The sequence below is a fragment of the Eurosta solidaginis genome, chromosome X (assembly GCF_040869045.1).
Source record: "Eurosta solidaginis isolate ZX-2024a chromosome X, ASM4086904v1, whole genome shotgun sequence".
Taxonomy (NCBI): Eukaryota; Metazoa; Arthropoda; class Insecta; order Diptera; family Tephritidae; genus Eurosta; species Eurosta solidaginis.
The window spans coordinates 178,125,202-178,151,430 of record NC_090324.1 but is presented as its reverse complement, the minus strand read 5'-3'; the positions used below and the strand labels follow the sequence as shown (position 1 = coordinate 178,151,430).

The 26,229-nt window shown below is 37.9% G+C and overlaps 1 pseudogene; it reads right to left on the bottom strand.

Annotated features, from left to right (window-relative positions):
• Positions 1-2,172: 2,172 nt before the first annotated feature.
• Positions 2,173-4,705, bottom strand: LOC137235279 (AP-1 complex subunit beta-1 pseudogene; annotated as a pseudogene).
• Positions 4,706-26,229: the final 21,524 nt, after the last annotated feature.

Sequence of the window (26,229 nt, the reverse complement as noted above, 5' to 3'; positions counted from 1 at the left end):
CGGCTATCAAGAAGAAGCATAAAATGTGCTATTTCAGCTTCCTAAAGTGTCAGGCGGCAATAGCTGAGCTTTTGGAAAATTTTGAAAAGAAAGATAAGAAAGTAGATGTCTCAGATAATATGGAATATCATGTGCGCCTGCCAGCATGTGATACGGATATTTTCAAAGGTGACTATATTTCATGGCCGTCTTTTAGGGACATGTTCACTGCCATATATATTAATAATAGTAAACTCCATGCAGTGCAAAAACTATACTATTTAAGGCAAAAAACTCAAGGGGAGGCCAAAGAGATAGTGGAACGGTGTTCCTTAACAACAGACGGTTTCGATACAGCGTGGAAAAATTTATGTGACCGATACGAAAACAAACGTATCTTGGTCAATGCCCAATTAAAAATTCTTTTTAGTTTAAAAGCAGTTGAGAACGAATGCGGTAGCTCCATTAAAAAACTGCAACGTGAAATAAACAATTGTATCTCAGCGCTTCAATGTCACAAGATTGACATATCAAACTGGGATGCAATTCTAACATATTTGTGCTCCACAAAACTGCCAGAAACCACACTGGCTCTATGGGAACAAACCATAGAAAATAAAACAGAAATTTCAAAATGGGCAGATATGGATAAATTCTTATCCAGCAGATTCCAAACGTTGGAAACTGTGGTAGATATAAGAGGGGATACGGTTTCAAAACCCTCTAAGCCACATGCTTCTCGTTCCTCGGCAGATACATCGTCGAAACGATTAGGGTCCTACCAGGCAAGTGCAACAACAGCCAAACCTACGTGTAAGATGTGCAAAAGTCCTGCACATCGAATTTCAAAGTGTGAAAAGTTCTTACGTTTAACACCCAATAAACGGTTTGAACAAATTAAGAGCAGCCGTGGGTGTATAAACTGCCTTTCTGCTGGCCATTCGGTGACAAGGTGCACCAGCCAAATGAACTGTGCCACATGTCATTTAAGACATCATACGCTGCTTCATATTTCGAATCAGCCAAAACCAACAAATACTTCCGACACTATCGGAGCATCTACCTCACGGGAAGCTCAAATACGACGCAATGCTGAAAGAGAAAACGCTCCGATTAATAATGTGAACTCATGTTTCGCAAACACAAATAAAGGGGTATTACTAGGGACAGCTCAGGTCAAGATTCATTTTAATGGTGTTGACTATTCGGCGAGAGCCCTAATAGACTCGGGATCTGAATGTTCATTCATTACCGAGAAACTAAAGCGCAGAATTAATCTGCCATCCAAACACCTGCATGCCCAAGTTTCGGGCATCAATAATACAATGTCTGCACAAGTAAAAGAAGCGTGCAACATACAACTGCGGTCACCAACCGACCCATTAATCGAGATCAATACGATCATGCTGGTTTTACCACAACTGACAGGGAATCTTCCAACTTGCCGAATAAATGCAATGACTAGGCAAGCATTCCCTGACTTAGTACTGGCTGACAAAAGATTCTTTGTCAATGAGCCAGTCGACTTAATTCTGGGCGGAGACATATACCCCCAAATTATGCTAGGCGGAATCAGGAAGGACGTGCTAAACACATTAATAGCACGTTATTTCATAATTTACTAAAAGGTATTTCCGCAAGTTGCACTATCTATACCAATTCTGAGAACCCCTATCAGCATTAAAAAACACCACCCAGCACACATAATACATGCGCATGGGTGCCACTGAGTATACAGGACTACGACCAAATATGCTATACAAGCATGCTGGTATTAATACGGCTGTATATGAGTCCAAGCCATAATCGAAGAGTTCGCCTAATGGCCCAGCTAGGCCTATACGACGCGCTCGTTTGCCATCAATTCCATCCAATGTATAAGCTAAGAATATATTTATTGCGCAACAAAGCACAACCCACACATACGCAACGTAGCCACCAACCGACTATCCAAAACCAATCAAACACAAGGGATGGAGGAAGTTCTTATTTTTCACTTAGCAAAATCAAACCATTTCTTCACTTTGTCCTATTTGATTTCATGGAATCATACACAAGTTTCGGTTTTGTTGCATTTGCATTCAGCTGAAGTAGATTTATTCACAACTTAATTCACATTGTTAATTAGAAAAAAAATGCGTACGTAACACACCCCACCACAAATTGTTCAACTATTCAGATTTCGTACTTACACTAAATAAGCTTTAGCACAAATAAATTTGTTCTGCTGTACTTCGAATGACTTAAGCGTTTCGCGTCCTTTACGAGCTGTCCGCCGGCCGCAGCGGGGTCAGTGGACAACAATCGCCAATAGATAAAACCACGATCACGCAAATCAGGATTATCTGAATCTTGCGTAGCTAAAGAAAGTACATGTTGCACGAGCTCTTGCGCGCAGATGGGCGTTTTAAGAATAATTTAACCGCAGCGGTCAACAATTGCAATCGCACTTGAGTGTTGTTATCTTGGAAGCCTTCCAAAAAGCTATCGAGTAATTCATCAGCATTATCAATACGCCCAGCCTATTCCCCCATAATCCAAACCATGGAGGCACGTGCCTCAGGCTCATCGAGTGTCTCAAGATTCTCACAAAGTGTGCTAATAATGCTTTCAAATTTATTCGGGTACTGGCGGAAAATGTCTTTAATTACAACAATTGCCTCTTGAACAACATAATTTACTTTGGTTTGAATCAAATCGAGAAGTGTAGAAACGCAGCGTTCGGCTGATGGTTCAACCTTCATAGCACAACGCGCAATGGCGCGTACAGCCTTGCGCACAAAATCTACATCCACCTCAGTGGCATATTCTTTAATTCACTAAAAACTTGTGCAATGTCGGTTGGATTGGCCAAACGTATCATAATGTCACGCTTTTCTAATTTTACATTAATTGGATAATTATACTTAACAAAGAACGCTTTTATCTCATGCTTAAGAATGTCTGGGCGCTTTTGCACAATTGAATTTATGTTACGCAGTGCCACATATTGAACCTCGGGCTCTGGGGAGGGTAGTGTCACGAATGGTGGCGCCAACTTCTTAGTGAGTGTGGCACCGGAATCGCTATCACTTGAAAGCATTTCTAATAATTTCTAATTTCATAAGCACTTTACCAGCGCTCAACACAACTGCTGCATTAGCGTGCGCTTAACGTGGTGTCAAAAAAATCAAATCAATTGAACTTCGCGCTATCTTCAGGACTATAATTAGCCAATGAATCAAGAATGAATACTTGTCCCTATTCGGTGCATTCGTTAAGCGCAGTAAGCAATTTGTTAATAGTAACTGCGTTCAATTCAACAAGGGGTTGACCCGACTGACTGGCTTCGGTGGTTTCACCCAGTGCAGCAACAGCATTGGCCACCACCATGGGATTCGAATCGGAGAGTGAATCTTTTGATCAATCTTAAAGTTCTTGATCTTCGACCATTGATGATAAGATGTCATAAGGCTTACCACACACCGCGGCTGTTTTACGTACCTAGGTATCCTCATCCTTCAAGCACCTTCGTGGTGGCTCGCGTAAATATTCGGTTGTCTTACTGATGCGTATACATCCCATCGTACGTACAGCCAAAGCACGTAGAAGGGGATTGGAGTCTTCGCAGTCCTACACAGGCGTATTAGCTGCCGTAATTGCCGTCTCTGATTGCGATGTATCGCAATTCATTAAACATCAACAAACCATTTTTTTTGGGCTCCAGGTTGTCCGTTTGCATACAATTGACCACATCAAGAAATCGCGTAAAATTTCGCTTCCCAGCGTTACCATGGAATGAAAACCTGAAAATAAAAATATAAAATTAGTCAATAAAAAGTAAGTTTACGCAGTTTATCATCTTTACTCACCGCGTGTTTTATACGAATGACATTTTTTTTTTTTCATTCAGGAAATGAAAAAAAAAAAATTGTAACAAATGTCAAATGTCTACACTTTTCTTTGACAGTCAATGCACGGCAACACCGACATTAGGCCTCATGCGCAATCATCGCGCACACTACACGTCACGTACTACAGGCCGCACTACACGTCATGCACTACACGCCGCACTACACGTCACGCACTGTAGGCAGCACGACATATCGAGCACAACACGCCACACATGTCGCGTATTACATATCTGCACCAATCATTCATTTGGTCGAGATTTAAAATACTTAATTCCACGAATCCCAACATTATACCCGTCAAAATAATGTTGAATGGTGGAAGTGCAACTCTGCAATACCTTTTCAGCCAGGTTTCGAACCGTTCCGTGTGGTGGTAGGCCACTTGTCGTGAAAACAAAGTTCACCACAAACCAAAAAATAAATCTTTAGGCCTACTTCGGCGACATCTACCGACATAAAATAAATTATAAAATCCCTACAAAAATTTGGTCACAAAACCTAATCACGCCCATGCAAGTGTGACTAGGAATATAACCTATGACCGTAAAATGACAAGTCAAATGACGTGGAGTGACGAGAGCGTTTTTGCAGGATTGTACTAGAGGCGCTAAAGCACCAGCCACATCGTTTGGATGCGTGCTAAATCCGTTTTTTTCTTCGTTTTTTTTTTTTTTTTTTTTTTTTTTTTGGCGCGCATAAGTATTTACTTATGGCCTTTAATTTTTTATTTCAATAAAATGTTTTTTTTTCTCTTGCGAAAATATATGAGAGATAAAATTTTTTTGTTGGCTTACGCCACCCAAACAACATTCCGCTAACCTCAATTTGGGCATGATCAATGATACCAATATCCTTTCAGATCATGACCCGCTACCACACGTTACTGGCCAAGGCAGAGAGAGGCGCAAAGCGTTTCGACGTTGCTTGCCAGCTCTGCGGCAGGGATCATAGCCTTAGGATCTGTGCCGAATACCGTAAAAAATCCCCAGAAGAGAGGTTGCGGGCAGTACTTCTGCATAAGTACTGTCCAAACTGTCTGTCGCCCTTTCACCGCGTGGACAAATGTAACAGCAAGTATAGCTGCAAGAGGTGCCAAGAGAAGCACCACACCACGCTTCATTTAGATGAGCGTCGGCCGGTAAGCGACGAGACGACCACAAACGGCGAAGACAACACGTCCGACGATGCATTGTCGATCAACCTCTCGGGGCCGGCTAAATCCTGGGCTCAGCAGGTAGAGGAAGAGGAAATGGAAGAAGAGAGAGCGAAAATGGAGGAAGAGCGAGCAAAAACGGAGACAAGACCGTCAACGGTAAATCATGGGATGCGCAGTTTCCGGCCGCTGTTACAGCACGAAAGAAGCGCGGCGAAAGCAAACAAACCTCGAAACCAACAAAATAATTGGCGGCACCGTGAGGTCGGACCCCATCGAAACTCAGCTAAATCGTCCAAACTCGCAAGGCAGCAACGGCGAAAGAAATCGACGCCATACTCTCTTGAAGCCCAAAATACAATGAAGCTAACGCGCGACACGCCGGAAGGCTTCCGGACAGGGCGGCTGCTCCAGGCTACACCATCGCCCATCATGCGGCCTTTCGTGCCCATTGCGCCGACGGCCATCGTACGAATCGAATCGCGTGGGCATTTACACCTGGTTCGGGCCATTATTGATCCCTGCGCCACCAGCACGATCGTCGATGCGGAGCTGGTACGCGACTTACAATTGGAGCGCCAAGGGCATGGACAGTGCACCCTCATACTGCGCGGCAAATTCGGAGCGTCGACGCGCATAACAACACAAGCAGCCGTCGTCGAAAGCCATTTCCGTTTGAGTCCACCGTCCAATGTGGACCCCAAGATTGCCGCGCCCTTTGAGTTCATGCGGCTGGCGGATCCGCAATTCTACCGCTCATCACCGATACGGCTTACACTCGGCGCTGACATTTACGCCGAAATGATGGTGAGCGGTACACCGGCATCGACAGCTGGCGGTATCCTAACCCAACCGACGGTGTTCGGGTTGGTGGTCTCGGGAGCCTCCCAAAAATAAATATCCGACTTTCACGCCTCACACATGCGCCATATTATATATATATTTAAGTAAATATGCACGGAATTTAAAACCACGTACGTATATCTAATAACTTCTTTTCTTTTCCACAGGAGAGCGAAACGTGAGGTCAACCATCTGGCGTGCAGTGCTTGCAGTCCGCATCTGCACTGCCTTCTTCCATTACACCGCCTTACTGGACGTGCGATCGCGTGGCATCCCTTTTTTTTTAATGTTTCCTTTGTTGCTTACCGCAAGGGGGCCGGTATGTTTAGGCCACAGGCCTAAATATATCTCCCCTCCCTCGTAACATAATGTTCTTCTTTCCTTCGTTTACTACCACCCGCATATGCTTGTGATCACTAATACACACAGGCATGTGTGAGTGGTGGTACGCATGTATCTTAGATTTTTACCGCTGTGAGCCCGCGGTATAGCAACTTTGTTGCCGGGAAACCCAACGAAGGAGCTGTATCTCGGGTTCATCGGCTCATGTTGCAAAGAGGCTCGTCCTCTTTTGATCCAGCAGCCAGCGAAGGAACACGTAATCGCCCGTTCACGTAAGTTGTCAAATTCATAAAATAATTTCCGAAAATATCTTTACCATTTTCATTTTCACAACATCTGTTAATAAATTTCCTTAACACTTGTTGTATTTATACATATTGAATAAAAAAAACACTGTGAATTCTCTTGTATTAATACGAAACCCTTTTTGGTGTTTTTATTTTCTTATTTTTTTCGCCTTAACTATTATTTAACAAATACGTGGGTGCGCGCCGTTGCCACCACGCATTTGTTCAACACCTTTCATTTGATACCCATATTGTACAAACGCATTCTAGAGTCATCCCTGGCCCACCTTTATGGCGATATCTCGAAAAGGCGTCCACCCTTAGAACTAAGGCCCACCCACTTTCAAAATACTCATTAACACCTTTCATTTGATACCCATATCGTACAAATTAATTCTAGAATCACCCCTGGTCCACCTTTATGGCAATATCTCGAAAAGGCGTCCACCCATAGAACTAAGGCCCACTCCCTTTTAAAATACTCATTAACATCTTTTATTTGGTACCCATATCGTACAAACTAATTCTAGAGTCACCCCTGGTCCACCTTTATAACGATATCTAGGAAAGGCGCCCACCTGTAGAACTAAGCCCCACTCCCTTTTAAAATACTCATTAACACCTTTCATTTGATACCCATATCGTACAAACTAATTCTAGAGTCACCCCTGGTCCACCTTTATAACGATATCCCGAAAAGGCGTCCACCTATAGAACTAAGGCCGACTCCCTTTTAAAATACTCATTAACACCTTTCATTTGATACCCATATCGTACAAACGCATTCTAGAGTCACCCCTGGTCCACCTTTATAACGATATCTAGGAAAGGCGCCCACCTGTAGAACTAAGCCCCACTCCCTTTTAAAATACTCATTAACACCTTTCATTTGATACCCATATCGTACAAACAAATTCTAGAGTCACCCATGGTCCACCTTTATGGCGATATCTCGAAAAGCCGAGTATTACCAGAGTTTGATGATAAACCGGAAAATCTACACAGTTTTTTAGACGCCCTTGACATACTCGATCAAAAGGATACACATGAGGCCTTAGCAATAAAAGTGATAAAGACCAAGCTAAAAGGCACGGCAAGAAACTTTATTAGTAACGAAAGTACAATAGCACAAATAAAGTCAAAACTAAAAACTGCAATAAAAGGTGAATCAGTAGAAGGTTTAACAGAAAAACTACTGAACATCCAACAACCTAGCAAAACTGCAAATCAATACACCGCTGAGATAGAAAAAATTACTTGGTAATTCGAAGGAGCCTATATCTCGGATGGACTTAATCCAGACTTGGCAACGAGATATTCAACACAAGCAGCAGTTAAAGCTATGTGTAAAAACTGTTCCAATGACAAGGTCAAAATGATTATGTAAGCACGAACGTTCACATCAATGAACGACGCAATCTCAAAATTTACCAACAGCTCTACAGAAATAACGGGCAGCTCAGACACAATTTTGAATGTACGACAACAGAGTCAGTACCGGAGTAATTTCCGTGGAGGTTACCGAAGTAACAACTATGGGAGTTGCCGAGGTAGGAGAATTAGACCTCAGCCAAGAAACAACAATAATTTTAGATCAAATAAGAATTCCCACAGAGGTTCACAAACCCAAAATAGCAATAGGGCGTACAATCAGACTCGCAATGTGCGCAGTTGTAACCAGCAGGAAAACCAAGAAGCTTCACTTCACGATCAGTAGATAGAAAAATATGTGTACTAAATCTACACTTAAACAGTTATATATCTACAAAAACATCATTAAATAACTCAATTTCAAATTTCTTAATAGACACAGGAGCAGACATCTCCATCATTAAAAAGAACCAAATTAGTAATAATTTTAAAATAAATACAGAACAAATTACAGATTTAAAGGGCATTGGTCAGGGCATAACCAGCACATTGGGCACAGTCAAAGCGGATTTAAAAGGTGATGATGCGTTGAACTTATGACGCAGAATAGAAAATAAGTAAAATTTTGGACAATGGGCGTGGCACCGCCCACTTTTAAAAGAAGGTAATTTAGAAGTTTTGCAAGCTGTAATTTGGCAGTCGCTGAAGATATCATGATGAAATTTGGCAGGAACGTTACTCCTATTACTATATGTATGCCTAAAAAAAATTAGCAAAATCGGAGAACGACCATGCCCACTTTTAAAAAAAAAATTTTTTTTAAGTGAAATTTTTACAAAAAATTTAATATCTTTACAGTATATAAGTAAATTATGTCAACATTCAACTCCAGTAATGATATGGTGCAACAAAATACAAAAATAAAAGAAAATTTCAAAATGGGCATGGCTCCGCCCTTTTTCATTTGATTTGTCTAGGATACATTTAATGCCATAAGTCGAACAAAAATTTACCAATCCTTGTGAAATTTGGTAGCGGCTTAGATTCTAGGACGGTAACTGTTTTCTGTGAAAAACGGCGAAATCGGTTGAAGCCACGCCCAGTTTTAATACACAGTCGACCGTCTGTCCTTCCGCTCGGCCTTTAACACGATAACTTGAGAAAAAATCGATATATCTTTACTAAAATCAGTTCACATAATTATCTGAACTCACTTTCTATTGGTATAAAAAATGGCCGAAATTTGACTATGACCACGCCCACTTTTTCGATATCGAAAATTACGAAAAATGAAATAAGTGCCATAATTCTATACCAAATACGAAAAAATTGTTGAAACATGGTAACTGGATTTGTTTATTGACGCAAAATATAACTTTAGAAAAAAACTTTGTAAAATAGGTGTGACACCTACCATATTAAGTAAAAGAGTTGTGCAGAGCGAAATCAAAAGCCCTTGGAATCATGGCAGGAATACTGTTCGTGGTATTACATATATAAATTAATTAGCGGTACCCGACAGATGATGTTCTGGGTCACCCTGGTCCACATTTTGGTCGATATCTCGAAAACGCCTTCACATATACAACTACCACCACTCCTTTTTAAAATTCTTATTAATACCTTTAATTTGACACCCATATTGTACAAACACATTATAGAGTCACCTCTGGTCCACTTTTATGGCGATATATCGAAAAGGCGTCCACCTATAGAACTAAGGCCCATTCCCTTTTAAAATACTCATTATCACCTTTCGTTTGATACCCATAATGTACAAACGCATTCTAGAGTCAACCCTGGTCCACCTTTATAACGATATCCCGAAAAGGCGTACACCTATAGTATTAAGGCCCAAACCCTTTTAAAATACTCGTTAACACCTTTCATTTGATACCCATATCGTACAAACAAATTCTAGAGTCATCCCTGGTCCACCTTTATGGCGATATCTCGAAAAGGCGTCCACCCAAAGAACTAAGGCCCACCCACTTTTAAAATACTCATTAACACCTTTCATTTGATACCCATTTCGTACAAATTAATTCTAGAGTCACCCCTGGTCCACCTTTATGGCGATATCTCGAAAAGGCGTCCACCTATAGAACTAAGGCCCACTCCCTTTTAAAATACTCATTAACACCTTTCATTTGATACCCATATTGTACAAACGCATTCTAGAGTCATCCCTGGTCCACCTTTATGGCGATATCTCGAAAAGGCGTCCACCCATAGAACTAAGGCCCGCCCACTTTTAAAATACTCATTAACACCTTTCATTTGATACCCATATCGTACAAATTAATTCTAGAGTCACCCCTGGTCCACCTTTATGGCAATATCTCGAAAAGGCGTCCACCCATAGAACTAAGGCCCACTCCCTTTTAAAATACTCATTAACACCTTTTATTTGGTACCCATATCGTACAAGCTAATTCTAGAGTCACCCCTGGTCCACCTTTATAACGATATCCCAAAAAGGCGTCCACCTATAGAACTAAGGCCCACTCCCTTTTAAAATACTCATTAACACCTTTCATTTGATACCCATATCGTACAAACGCATTCTAGAGCCACCCCTGGTCCACCTTTATGGCGATATCTCGAAAATGCGTCCACCTATAGAACTAAGGCCCACTCCCTTTAAAATACTCATTAACACCTTTCATTTGATACCCTTATTGTACAAACGCATTCTAGAGTCACCCCTGGTCTATCTTTATAACGATATCCCAAAAAGGCGTCCACCTATAGAACTAAGGCCCACTCCCTTTTAAAATATTCATTAACACCTTTCATTTGATACCCATATCGTACAAACGCATTCTAGAGCCACCCCTGGTCCACCTTTATGGCGATATCTCGAAAATGCGTCCACCTATAGAACTAAGGCCCACTCCCTTTAAAATACTCATTAACACCTTTCATTTGATACCCATATTGTACAAACGCATTCTAGAGTCACCCCTGGTCCACCTTTATGGCGATATCTCGAAACGGCGTCCACCTATGGAACTAAGGATCACTCCCTTTAAAATACTCATTAACACCTTTCATTTGATACCCATATCGTGCAAACAAATTCTAGAGTCAACCCTGATCCACCTTTATGGCGATATCCCTAAATGGCGTCCACCTATAGAACTATGGCCCACTCCCTCTAAAAATACTCTTTAATACCTGCCATTTGATACGCATGTCATACAAATACATTCCAGGGTTACCCGAGGTTCATTTTCCTACATGGTGATTTTCCCTTATTTTGTCTCCATAGCTCTCAACTGAGTATGTAATGTTCGGTTACACCCGAACTTAGCCTTCCTTACTTGTTAGTTTGTAAGTATTAGTGTAAAACCGCATTAGTCATGTAAGAATTTTTGTATAAAAGACAAAGTATTTCTAAATAAAAATCAATGATATTCCAGACGCTAGCCACTGCGCGTTCTTCGCTTATTAAATGAAATTGTTTGAATAGTTTTTAAACAGATCGCGGGTTCGAATCGAGCTCAAGGCCTAACAGTAATTTTTTATCATTATTATAGTTATGGTAAATTTTTTCTTAATTGACAAAATTTTTAAATTAGAAGAGAAGAAAGAAAAAATTTAGACAACTGCCAAAGCTCGTTGTATAGATCCATTTCGGGAACTGCTAAGTTCCTTCATCGGCAACGTTTAGGTGCCGCTGCTATAACCATTCAGCCATCACAGCGGTTCTTTGTTTGTCTTCATTAATCCTACTTCTATTCTGGTTCGTGCCAATTGATATTCGCAACACTGCGACATCTGTTGCAGAATGGATGTGAAAATTGGACTTGTTTGATGGCAATGCTGCCATAGTGTCATATTTTATTGACACTTTTTTCCCCGTGCTCTGTGATGTATTAACAATTTTTTGTTGTTATATAGGCCTACTGATTTGTAAGATCGCGGGTTCGAATCGAGCTCAAGGCCGAACAATAATTTTTTATCATTATTATTGTTATGATAAATTTTTTCTTAATATATATACGTTTTGATAAATAAATAAAAAAAATATAATATAAAACTTTTTGTTAATTCTTTAAATATGGCATGGTTGAAAAGCATATTAAATGGTATCCTAATAGGTTCAGCAGGATACGAAATCGGTTAGGAAAATACTGAGAAAAATTCTGAAGATGAATTGGTAAAATATGAACCAAAATACGAAAAAGAAAATACAAGAGAAATTTCAGAAATATGGTTAACTATTTTTGTATGCGTAACTACACTTTTAATTGTGGCAATAGCAATTCTAATAAAAAAGTATATAAAAAACAAGTTGAGACAATTAAATAATGTACCACAAAGCGTTTAAGGAAAAATTCGATATACCAAGAAATGAATACATGGCAAGAAATTTATGATAAATTATCTGAAGAAAAATCGAAGGTTGATAAGTCATACAAATGTATAAACAAAAATACTACCGTAAAAACAGAAACGATAGTAATACATTTGAATATAATCTTAGAAGCACTAAATAATATAGGACAGGTGATCAATACAGTAAATCATATACTCACCAAAGAGCACCAAAAATAAGCTTACTAATTTTTTTCCCACGTGCGAGATAAATTGGTATCTTCCTTAGACAGACACAACATAGAAATAACAATACCAACCACAGTAGAGGAAAAACTCCAGGTTGATTTTAGCTCAATTCTATCGGAAACTTCTCGAAGCCGGACCTCATTACCTTCTTTGAGTCAGACTCCATCAGTGGAAGAACACAAGCCATTAAATATACCAAGTATGAACGTCACAATGGCACAAATAGTGGTAGAATTCATTAAAACTGCTTCGTCAGTATTACCAGAGTTTGATGATAAACCGGAAAATCTACACAGTTTTTTAGACGCCCTTGACATACTCGATCAAAGGGATACACATGAGGCCTTAGCAATAAAAGTGATAAAGACCAAGCTAAAAGGCACGGCAAGAAACTTTATTAGTAACGAAAGTACAATAGCACAAATAAAGTCAAAACTAAAAACTGCAATAAAAGGTGAATCAGTAGAAGGTTTAACAGAAAAACTACTGAACATCCAACAACCTAGCAAAACTGCAAATCAATATACGCTGAGATAGAAAAAATTACTTGGTAATTCGAAGGAGCCTATATCTCGGATGGACTTAATCCAGACTTGGCAACGAGATATTCAACACAAGCAGCAGTTAAAGCTATGTGTAAAAACTGTTCCAATGACAAGGTCAAAATGATTATGTAAGCACGAACGTTCACATCAATGAACGACGCAATCTCAAAATTTAGCAACAGCTCTACAGAAATAACGGGCAGCTCAGACACAATTTTGAATGTACGACAACAGAGCCAGTACCGGAGTAATTTCCGTGGAGGTTACCGAAGTAACAACTATGGGAGTTGCCGAGGTAGGAGAATTAGACCTCAGCCAAGAAACAACAATAATTTTAGTTCAAATAAGAATTCCCACAGAGGTTCACAAACCCAAAATAGCAATAGGGCGTACAATCAGACTCGCAATGTGCGCAGTTGTAACCAGCAGGAAAACCAAGAAGCTCCACTTCACGATCAGTAGATAGAAAAATATGTGTACTAAATCTACACTTAAACAGTTATATATCTACAAAAACATCATTAAATAACTCAATTTCAAATTTCTTAATAGACACAGGAGCAGACATCTCCATCATTAAAAAGAACCAAATTAGTAATAATTTTAAAATAAATACAGAACAAATTACAGATTTAAAGGGCATTGGTCAGGGCATAACCAGCACATTGGGCACAGTCAAAGCGGATTTAAAAGGTGATGACCTCCTAATTTATCATAAATTTGACGTCGTAAAAGACTATTTTCCAACACCACGAGACGGAATTATAGGACTGGATTTTATAAAGAAATATAACTGCATTCTAGATTATGACAAAACAGAGGATAAACTAATCCTAAGACCATATGATTTTCCCCAAACAATAAAAATGCATCTAAAAAATGGTCTGTCTGTTAATACAATTATCTACGATCCCTGCTCGGTCAGAAATAATTAGACAAGTTAAAGTAAACATTGATAGTAAAAACATATTCATACCCCATCAACAGTTATCTGAAGGCATTTTCATAGCAAACACAGTTACAAATAAAGATCAAACTTTCGTTAGACTTATTAACACAACACATAAAAACACAACTATTCAAAATTTCGAAATTAATACTGAAATTTTAGATGATTATACACTAATTGAAACAACCACACACAATAAAAACGGCAATAATACAGAAAAATTAAAAAGATTAACAAAAAATTTTCCAAAATTTATCAATTCTCAGTTAAAAACACTATGTAAAGAATTTATAGAAATATTTGTACTAGAAACAGAACCAATTATTTCTAATAATTTTTACAAACAAAAATTGCGTATGAAGGATGATACTCCTGTGTACATAAAAAACTATAGATTGCCTCAGACACAAAAAGAGAGATTAGCAAACAAGTAAATAAACTAATAGAAGACGACATAATAGAACCCTCCATATCAGAGTACAATAGTCTAATCTTACTAGTCCCTATGTGGGGTCAAAAAGCGTTTTCTTTGACCGTAAAACTATTCCAAAAAAACCAACGACGAAGAAATAAATGGGCTGTGCAACAGTAGACTAAAGCGGCATTACCCACCGACGTGTGCCGTCCGTACGAACTTTTGTCGTACGAAACACGTTTGAACGAACCCTCAAGCCCGTAGGAATCAATGTATGCGTCTGTGTACATGTACATAACATATTTGTGTGAGTATTGTTTACAGATAAGCACTGTTGCCATTGACGATTTTGCATGCATGCTTATGGAAACATCAACTTTTTCCAATTTAATTTTTAATGTTGTAAAATACTGGAATTAATATTAAATAATTATAAATATATTTCATATTTATAATCTGCAGTTTTACATAACTATTTCGAATTATTTTCACAATTTTTCAAACTTTAATTAGGTGTTTTTGCATAAAACTGCGAACGGTCAAAAATTAGCGCACAAAAGTTTACTAGGCAACTCTGTCTAGTGAGAGAACGATCAGCTGACACGTTCTTACGAAAAAATCAAAATTGTTTTGATTTCTACGTTCCGGGCTACGTACGTACGGACGTTGCACGTCGCGCAGTGGCGCCTCTGCCGTTAAAGCATGGCAAAAAACAAAAAAATCATGAAAGCGTTCGCTAAATCTAATACATGTTTCTAATAGAGAATTTTCCAGCGATCAAGAATATACAACTGTTTTTTCACAGAAAGTTATATTTTACCAGGTAGAGCCGCTCAAAATTGACCAATTTTCAACATTGGGAAAAATTTGAAATTTTTCTTCTTTTTCGTTGTATTTAAAATGGTTTTGTGAGTACATAAGGCGGCCGGTTGTCGTTTTCGTGTACAGCAATTAAAGATAATTTAATTTAGGATTGAAACAAAAAAAAAATTGTTTTTGTTTTTGTTAAGTGTTGGCGGATATACCTGTTTTTCGATATGCCTATTTTTAGGCCCTTTTTAAAACTTTGATGGAAAAAAAAAATGTTAAAATATGTGCTCCGTCAAATTAACAGTAGTTATTTGTGAAATATTCAGTTACCTAAATTCATAAAGTCTACCTGCGTCCAGCTGCAACTTCACTTTTTACATCAAATAAAGTTAGACAACCTTGGGCATAAATACGGCCTCTCGCGGCGAACGAAAATCATACTCTACAAGTCACTTATCGTACCCGTCCTGCTATATGGGGCAGAAGCATGGACTATGACAACAGCAGATGAAGCGGCTTTGGGAGTGTTCGAGAGAAAAGTTCTTCGAAGGATTTATGGACATCTACGCATTGGCGATGGCGAGTACCGAAGAAGATTTAATGATGAGCTATACGCAGACATCAACATAGTCCAGCGAATTAAAACGCAGCGGCTGCACTGGCTAGGCCATGTTATGCGAATGAATGATGAAGCTCCGGCCAAGAAAGTGTTTCTATATGGAAGCAGAGGTAGAGGGCGGCCCCCACTCCGTTGGAAGGACCAGGTGGAAAGCGATTTAAACTCCCTTGGTGTGAGCAATTGGCGCCGGTTGACGGAGCGAAGGAGCGACTGGCGCGCCTTGTTGGACGACCATAACCGTTTATACGGTTAAGCACCAATTAAGTAAGTAAGTAAGTTGCGGTAGCAAGTCCAGTGCGACTGATGAGGATCAAAAACATCATTCCCACACCACCAAATGTGCTACCTAGGAAATACACTCCCGAAGAAGCTTTGGCGCTGTTTATAGATCTCGGTCTAACGAAGAAAAAATATATTATATTGCGTATGTCATTATTGCAACGTAATGCCGATATTTTACCTGGATACAAAAAAATTACTCAAGCCAAGAAAGAAGCAGTTCCTCTAAGTCCCAAAATAACCGAAGTATCAGCTGAAATTGAGCTACAAAACCGAATGGATTATACGTCTACACGACTCCTTCATAGTTTTACTGAAGAAAAGTTGAAATCACTGCCAAAAGAGATAGCATTGATAACTTGGGGGGCAGTGATGGATCATCAGGACAAAGCGCATATAAACAAAGTTAAATGTAGACGATGAAACAATTACAGATAGTAATAAGTTTATAGCTTCTATTGTTCCATTACGACTAAAAATGAAGCGTGAGAATATTGGAAAAATCCACGTCCGTCATCAACTATATTGTGCCGCCGGATATTATTTAAATACGAGAAGGAGTCTTCGGAACTCATAAAAGCTACAGTGAGTGATATAAAAAATCCAATTGCTAAATTAAAACCAACCATAATTGAAATTGAAGAGGGGAATGTCATTACAATTTTGGTAGTTATGGATTACGTGACTACTTAGATACAACTTTTTATCATAAGTGGGCAGTGCCACGCTATCTTATCAAAATCATTAGGTTATCTTATTTAATGCTTAAATACGTCATTATGAAATCTCATTTTATTTTTTTTATTTTTTACTAAAAACATTTTGTTTTTGCATTTTTCTAAAAATTTTCGACTTTGACGAATTTTTTTGAAGCAACCTGTATCTGTGACATTCTGAGCTTTCACACAATAAATATTTAATGCTTAAATACGTCATTATGAAATCTCATTTTTATTTTTTTTTTTTACTAAAATCATTTTCTTTTTGCATTTTTCTAAAAATTTTCGACTTTGACGAATTTTTTTGAAGCACCCTGTATCTGTGACATTCTGAGCTTTCACACAATAAAGTTTCAAATAATCATTTCTTTCATTTGCGTTTTAAATTTTTAAAATATCTTCATTGGTTCAAAAGTTATGATTTTTGCAAAGAAAAAACTCAAAAGGCGCCACTGTGCGTCGGTGAGTTTTCGTAAGATAGGTCGTGTCAGCTGACACGTTTTTGGTACGTACGTTCGTGAGTTACTGCCGCATAACTATTTAATAATTTTCATAATTCAACAGAGGTACAACAATTCAAGTAAAGCTACAGACATTGGTGCTTTATCGGTAACCATATCGGTAACCTCATAACAGCTGATTCGACCAACCTTATGAGAATCAATGCAATCGATTATTGGTGCCGCTAAAGTCGTAACCGTATCATAGCCAACCAATTGGTTTTTGGTTTACCGTCGTAAAGATAAACAGCTGATTACGTTAGGGATACGACTACAGCGATACGGAAAACGGCACCAAAGACTACAGCTTAAGGCATAAAAGTATACACGTTTGTATGCTTGTATATACATAGCCATGCACTAGCGAGAGAAGATTCAAAATGGGTGACAACTCTTGCTATTGTTCTGACGCATGTAAATATGTAAGCATACAAGCGTGTGTGTATAAAATAATAGAACGGAAATTCTATTGTGCTCGCTTCAGGAGCATTTATTCTTTATTGATCAAAAATGACTTAAAGACTCCTCTAGTTTACAGCAATTTTCTTATTTATACTAGAATTGTGCCCGCGCTGCAACTGCACATGCCCTATTTTCCCTATGTGCTGGAAATATTGGAAAGTATTTCCTATGTAAATAATTTTGTAGTTGCATTTTTTGGTGCGACCTATATTCGCATAATGCTGGCTCGCCATGTTACCGTATGGCCGATTAAGGTTTGGATGTATGTGATATGTCAACATATGGATTGGCGGCGTGCCGCTTTGAAATGCTTGAGTGGCCAAATTCTCAAGTGACATACTTTTCGACTGTTGCTTAATCGTTTTTGGACAAAAACGCTTAGGCTTGCATTCGTAATTTATTAAGTGCGATCGGACTTGGGTTAGCGATCATATTGCGCAAAGTGTTTTTGGGAATTTTATTTGGGTTGGCCGAAATATGAGTAGTAGTATTTCGGCAAAACAATTTAAGAATTTTTTATCAGCTATTTGTTTAGCTGCAAACAATTTATGAGACTAATTTATGGTATGGGTAACTAGCTTGTGCTAAGCGGACAACGTGGGTGGTATCAGTTACTTAACAAATTGTAAGTGATAAAAATCGATAATTTATTGAATGGGATCGGCTAACTCGTGGAAGACGATCCCCTTGTGGACGACGTGGGTGGTATTAACTTGTTCCGAGTTAACTCTTCCCCTCTTAAGTCGGGTGTCCTCAATCGACATTTGAATTTTTATAAGTTTTAATGAATTACAGGGGTTTTAGTTGCAAAAACGGACCACTTGATATATTTGTAATTTTTTGTGTTGGTAATTGCAGTTCAGGCGCAAGATAAAATTTACTCTTATGTTTATAAATGCATATTAGTATTGAAATTGATATAATAATAATGAATATAATTAATAAGTCTTTACTTAAGCTAATTATGTGTACACTTTTATTTTGGTTGGAGAGTAATTCTATATATTCCTCCTGTTTGATTTGTTTCAAATATAAATTCTTTAATTTCAATTCTGCATTTGTTTCATTTAAGGTTTCCTTTATTTTTGTTATTTTATTTGGTAGTACAAACGTGTCGTACATTTTAATTTTGCTGTTTTCATAAGTATTATTTGCAATTTCTATTTTACAATTTTCGAATTTGATTAGAAATGTTCCTGTTTGTTTAATCTTTAATTTATTGCAATCATGTTTAATGTTATAAGTTTGAATTCTTTAGTATTAGGATTCCTGGCAATATTTCTAAAATTTTTTTTCCAATGAAAGGTTTTAGTTTACAGTCGGCTTCTTAAAATTTTAGAATATCCAGAATACATTGATTTTCTATTATTTTCAAATTCTTTTCCATATTATTTTTAACAATCTTGTTAACAATCTTGTTGATTATTATTTTCGTTTAACAATATTTTGAAATCGTCTAATACTATTGACAAATTATTACTATTTGGGATAGGTTCAAATTTTATTTTGGAAAGAGTGTTAGAGGAAAATTGTGGTATCAATATCGTTATAATGATATTATTATTTTGGAAGATTACTGCTAATTTCATATCTCTATAGCTATTTAAATCCTGAATGAGTTTTAACTCTATTTCCGTTAGGATATCCGTGGGAATTATACCTATTTTACTGGAAAAGATTACTTGTCCAATGTCGTTTATGTGACTTTGTAGGAGTAATATATCGTTGTTTACCTGATATATGTGTTTAATGAATTCGACCTCGTCTTCTATAGTTTTGATCTTATTTTGGTTCTCCTAAATAAGTTGATGTAGTCTTGAATGAGAGTTTGTTGTGTGTTTATGTGCGTGGTTATGTTGTTAACCTGATCAGCTAGAAGCTTATTGGTGTATACTAATTTATTAACCTTGTCCGTGTTGTCTTTATTGTCGTCTTGCAGCATAGTCAGTGTGCTGATAATTTGTTGTTCGTCATCACTGTCCATTGTACCTGCAATGTATTTGAGTCCTTTACCTAGAACGTTCACTAAACCTCGCTTAGTTTTACTGTGTAGATGTAGATAACTTACTTTGGCTTTTAATAGCATGAAATTTTTATTTACTGTGTCCAGCAATTGTTTATCCTCGAAATTTGTTGCTGTTAACGCTTCTATGTTGTCTGCAATCAGAAGGATTGTTTCGTCGTAAGCTGTCAGATTTATAAAATGAAGAACTTTATTGTACTGGCTTATGGTTTTCTGCTCTCCAACCTTAACGGGTATATATCCGTGGTTGTTCGTTAAGTCTTGGACGTCAATTTGTTGTGCCGCTGTCAGGGCAACCATTAACGATAAAAGCTGCATGACCATAGTCATTTTCCAATTTATTTTTTTGACGGTGGATTCTAATTGGGAAAAATATTAACTCTGTTTAATATTATTTTTATGCACTATTCTTCCTGATTGTGTTTTAATTGTGGTGTTGTAATCTTGTGCCACTATTTCTTTCCTATATCTAGGGGTTAACTTATTTCCTAATCTTTTATTTATTTTAACATAAATTTTTTCCCCTATACTATACTGCCTTAATGGTGTTCTATCCTTATTATGGTATGCAAGATCTGAAGCTTGCTTCTCCTTAAGTTTATTTGCTGTTTCTAATCTATATTTTTCTAACAGTAGCGGGTTTGTAGTGACCCGTGTACCAAAGTATACTTCTATTGGCTTTTTCCCTGTAGCGGAATGCACTGTATAATTGTATTCTTTGACTGATCTTTCTAATAATTCATTGAAAGTTTTATGCGTTTTTTCGCATTGGAGGCATCGCATTATTTCCTGTAGGGTAGAGTGAAATCGTTCCACCTGCCCATTTCAGCAGCTTGTGTACGGTGCTGTTCGGTAAATTTCTATGCCAAACTCGTTTTCCATCATAAAATTTATTTCTTCTGATTTAAATGATCTCTCATTATCCATGACTATCGTCTCTGGTACGAGTGAAAAAATAATGTCCCTCAATGGTTGTTTTATATCTTCGGTGGCTCTAGATTTAATAAGCTTTGCAATTGCATATTTAGAAAACTTATCTACTGCGGTTAAGATTAACTGCTTTCCTATATGAAGTATATCAATATGTACTATTTGACCTGGGAATGTAGGAATAGGTGTTGATTGGATTCGCGGCTTTGCCGGGTGTCGGTCATATTTATTTTCTTTGCAAGTCCCGCAATTTTTTATAATTTTTTTGATTTTCGATGCCATACCTGGAAAATAATACTTTTAGTTTTATTTTCTTTAGAATTTCTGTGAGCTCTCTTATGCTCTTTTATTATTATCTCCTGTTGCCTATGGTCATCAGGTATGTCCTCCACCATTTTTTGGGTGAACCTTATTTTATATTTGCTAAAATGTAGTGGGTAAAGCGTCTGTATTTTTCCCATGACGAACTGTTCAGTTTTGATACAATTAATGACTGAAGGGTTTAAATATTTTTTCAAGATTGATAACAAAATCTGTTCCGAATATTCCGGTTGTGATATCACATGGCGGTGATATGTAGGAAACAAGATTTTAAATTCGTAAGATGGCCTACTATCAATATTTAAAGAAATTTGATTTTTGAAGTCATTTATCGGTCCTTCGATGCTGTAAATTAAATTGTGTGATGAGCTGTCATCTGATCTGGATGCTACCGATAGGCTGTTAACTTGTGATTGTTCGACAGGTATTCTTGATAGAGCAGCAGCGACAACATTCTGTTTACCAGGTTTGTAACACAATTCGTACGTATACTCCTCTAATGCTGCTTTCCACCTTTTCATTTTTGCATTGTTGTTCTTATTGCTCAATGCGTATGTGAGCGGTTGGTGATCAGTGAATATTTGTATTCTAGCTGATCCATAAAGGTAATTTCTAAGTGAGTTCAAGGCCCATATTATAGCCAACATTTCCTTTTCATTAGCCGCATAATGCTCTTCGGCTTTATTTAATGTTCTTGAAATGAATGCTATAGGCTTTGACTCTTGTGACAGGACTGCTCCGATTGCGTAGTTGGAAGCATCCGTAGTCAGCTCAAACTTTTTATTGTAATCGGGGTATGCAAGAATGACATCCCTGGAGATAAGTGAATTTTTCACCTTATTAAAAGCTTTTATTGCTTCCTTATCTAAATTTACTTAAATTTTTGAGGATTTATTTTTTGATATCCTGCCTTCTTCCCCTCTTAAAAGAGTTGTTAGGGGTTTTGCTAGTTTAGCGTAATCTTTTATAAACTTCCTGTAGTACCCGGACATTCCGAGGAAACTACGAAGTTCCTTTATGGTTTTTGGTTGTGGGAAATTCGCTATCGCTTCCACTTTTACAGGGTTGGTTTTTACGCCATCCGCGGATATTACGAATCCCAAAAATTCAACCTCTTTTTTGAAAAAATGACACTTGTCTAATTGAACTTTCATGTTTGCCTCTTGCAACGTTTTAAAGATTTTTTTAATATGTTCAATATGCTCTTTTTCTGTTTTGCTGAAAATTATTATATCATCAATATAAACATAAGCATATTTTCCTATGTGTTCATGCAAAATGTCATCAAGCGCTCGCTGAAAAATGGAAGGTGCATTTTTCAACCCAAATGGCAACCGAGTAAATTCGTATTTACCATTATTTACCGAAAATGCGGTTTTCTCAATATCAGAATCCTTTAGAGGAATTTGATGAAACCCGCTTTTCAGATCTAATACCGAAAAAAATTTGTTTTCCCCTAAATTTGAAATTACTTCAGAAATTTCAGGTATTGGGTATCTATCTGCTGTTGTGACTGAATTCAGCTTCCGATAGTCTATAACCATTCGATATTGTTTATTTCCCTCTGAGTCCGCCTTTTTCGGAACAATCCATATTGGTGAATTGTAGGGTGACCTTGATGGTCTTATGATTCCATCCGCTATCAATTTTTTGGCCTGGCTCTCTACTTCTGGTTTGAGAGAAGCTGGGAATGGGTAAAATTTAGAGTAAATAGGTGTATCTGTTACTGTCCGTATTTCTCCGACGACTTTTGTCGTATATGTTAATTTCTCATCCGGTTCTGAGAATAACCTTGGGAATGCATGAATTATTTCGTTCATATCCCTTCTTTGTTGTGACGATAAATGTTCGTCCTTTATTTGTATGGCGTTTACCGCCTTTGAGGGGAGCTGTTTAAGTTTGATCCTTTTCTCGTTATTCAATATCAATATATTGTCCTTGGTATGGATCACAGCATCCATATCTCTTAATGTATCGTTTCCTAAAATTCCATCAAATGTTTTTAAGGATGGCATCAGGAAAAATTTTAGCTCCTTATCAATATTAAATAATTTCAATAGGGTATGCTCTTCAATTTTTATGTCCCCTACGACTGATTTGGCGTGGAATGGGACTTTGTTTTTTATTCGTTTCTTTGCTAAATGTGGTTTTAAATAATTTTTACTGGAGCCTGTGTCCACTAAAAATCTTAGTATTTTCCCTCTCTCCGCTCTAGCCTCAAAGTAAGGGAGCGAAGAGCTCATTAGGCTAAAAAATGAACGTCTGATTGTTAATCCTCTTCATACTTCCTCTCTTCTTGTTCCGATATGTGAAAAGTTCTTTGTGACTTTTCCCTTTGAGTTGTGGGATTTTCTGCAGGTCTCTTTCCTTGGTACCGGCTCTGTGTGGGTTTATTCGTGTAGTTTATTCTACGTGAATGTATGCTTTGGTCCACATCCATAGGCTCTGGTTTGGGTTGAGGCTTGGGTGGCCTTGGCGGCGCACTAGCGTTAGCATTTACCTGATTGGTTTGCCATGCCTGGTGGCTTGTTTGGGGGTTATGAGCTAATTGTGGGTAAAAATGCTGTGCTCTTTGATGTGATCAGTAATTTTTGTTGGTTTTTGGTATCCTTGGTATGAATGCCTCATGCCGTTGGCGTGGTTCGTCCTGAGATTCTGGTTGTCTAATTTCTGACATAAATGGAGGGCCTGAGGTAAATCGACTGGTTCCTTCATACCTAATAATCTTGGCAAGTCTCCATTTAATCCTCGAATAAATGTATCTAATGCTTTGTTCCTATATGATTCTGTGAGCATTCGCTGCGTTTCACTACTCATACCTTCATAACCCAATTTGTTTAGAATGAGAGATAGGTGTTTATACACTTGTTGATAGAATACGTCTATCGATTTATCACCTTGTATGAGTGTGGTCATTTGATATTCCAAGGTTGATAGGTCTCGTCTATCTGCGTAGTGCATAGCGAAACACTTCGTAATTGCTCCCCAATTCAGAGGGGTATTATAAGATTCTAATGCCGCATCGGCATTTCCTATTATTTTATTTCTTATTATACTAAGGATGCCATAGTATTTTGGTGTACCCCTTAGTGGTAAGTATAAATTCAGAATACGATCGATACTTTTCTTCCAGGAGTTGAATTCTCCTGGGCGACCTGAGAAATCTTTTAGACATTTTACCACGTCTGGTATTTTGTCTAATTCTCCTAGGTTTCCTCTTTGTCCTTCTACAATGTCTTGGTCTACCGCTGTAGCCAAGCCAGAATTTGGGTTTAGAATATTTTGGACTACCTGTGGTCCTTGTTGCGTCAAGACGTTAGTCGCAATTTCAGATATGAGATTCCTCAGTTCCGTTATATTTAATTGTTCATTTTGATTATTGATTTGGGGGGCTGTAGGGTTTTGATTTTGTGAAAGGATCGAAGGTTTAACTAAATTGTTGGGGTTGGCCATGTTGAAAGTTATGCCGTTTGTCCCTTTTAGGAATTTTCTATTCTACTTTAAAAAAAAATTAGTTATGTTTTCAATAACTTTTATTCTCTATATAACTTTTTAGCAACTTCTATCCTTTGCCTGGTTTCAGATACTAGGGTATCTGGGTTATCGTAGTCTTCTGCTGTGGCTACTTTATTCAAGTTAAATTTCCTTTATTTACTTTTAAGCAGTGATATTTAATTTTTCCTCACACACTATTTTTTCCAAACAAATTTTCCTTCCCTTTCTTTGTTAAATATTTTTCCCCTTTTATTGGATTTTAGGCAAAATAATTTATTATAATTAATTTTTCCTTAAAGATTTTCCTTTCTAGGCTAAATATGTCTTAATTTTTAAGCTTAGGTTAAAAAAATTGTTTTTATATCTATGCTCACTGTTGGTAGTTGCAATTTTTTAGCGTTGCTACTTGCCTTCTCTTGTTCTGGAGCTGTGGGGTTTTTTTCCTCTCTTCTCACGTTTCTTATTCCACTTCCACTGCGCGCTTGGCCTTCTCTTGCTCTGGGGCTGTATGGTTTTTTTCTTTTCTTCTCACGTTTCTTATTCCACTTCCCCTGCGCGCTTGGTCTGCTGATAAAATTTTTTGTTGTTATTTTTTTTTTTCACGAATGTTTTTTTTCCAACTATTTTCCTATGCCGCGGGCTGGTACGTTATACCACCGGTTTGCTTTGGCTACTACGGGGCCCACTGCTATAGTCGCGAATATTAATGTATGTCGCGGGTCCTCTTTTTGTTTTTTCTCGGACTTTCACTTTTTTTTTTTTTCGCGAGTCCTTACTTTTTATTTTCAGGACTTTCACACGCGTACTTTTATCGCGAGTCCTTACTTTTCAGGACTTTCACACGCGATTTCCCGGGAGACTTTTTTTCCGCGAGTCCTTACTTTGTATTTTCAGGACTTTCACACGCGTATTTTTATCGCGAGTCCTTACTTTGTATTTTAAGGACTTTACACGCGATTTCCCGGGAGAATTTTTTGTCTCGGGCGCCAAATAATAGAACGGAAATTCTATTGTGCTCGCTTCAGGAGCATTTATTCTTTATTGATCAAAAATGACTTAAAGACTCCTCTAGTTTACAGCAATTTTCTTATTTATACTAGAATTGTGCCTGCGCTGCAACTGCACATGCCCTATTTTCTCTATGTGCTGGAAATATTGGAAAGTATTTCCTATGTAAATAATTTTGTAGTTGCATTTTTTGGTGCGACCTATATTCGCATAATGCTGGCTCGCCATGTTACCGTATGGCCGGTTAAGGTTTGGATGTATGTGATATGTCAACATATGGATTGGCGGCGTGCCGCTTTGAAATGCTTGAGTGGCCAAATTCTCAAGTGACATACTTTTCGAATGTTGCTTAATCGTTTTTGGACAAAAACGCTTAGGCTTGCATTCGTAATTTATTAAGTGCGATCGGACTTGGGTTAGCGATCATATTGCGCAAAGTGTTTTTGGGAATTTTATTTGGGTTGGCCGAAATATGAGTAGTAGTATTTCGGCAAAACAATTTAAGAATTTTTTGTCAGCTATTTGTTTAGCTGCAAACAATTTATGAGACTAATTTATGGTATGGGTAACTAGCTTGTGCTAAGCGGACAACGTGGGTGGTATCAGTTACTTAACAAATTGTAAGTGATAAAAATCGATAATTTTTTGAATGGGATCGGCTAACTCGTGGTAGACGATCCCCTTGTGGACGACGTGGGTGGTATTAACTTGTTC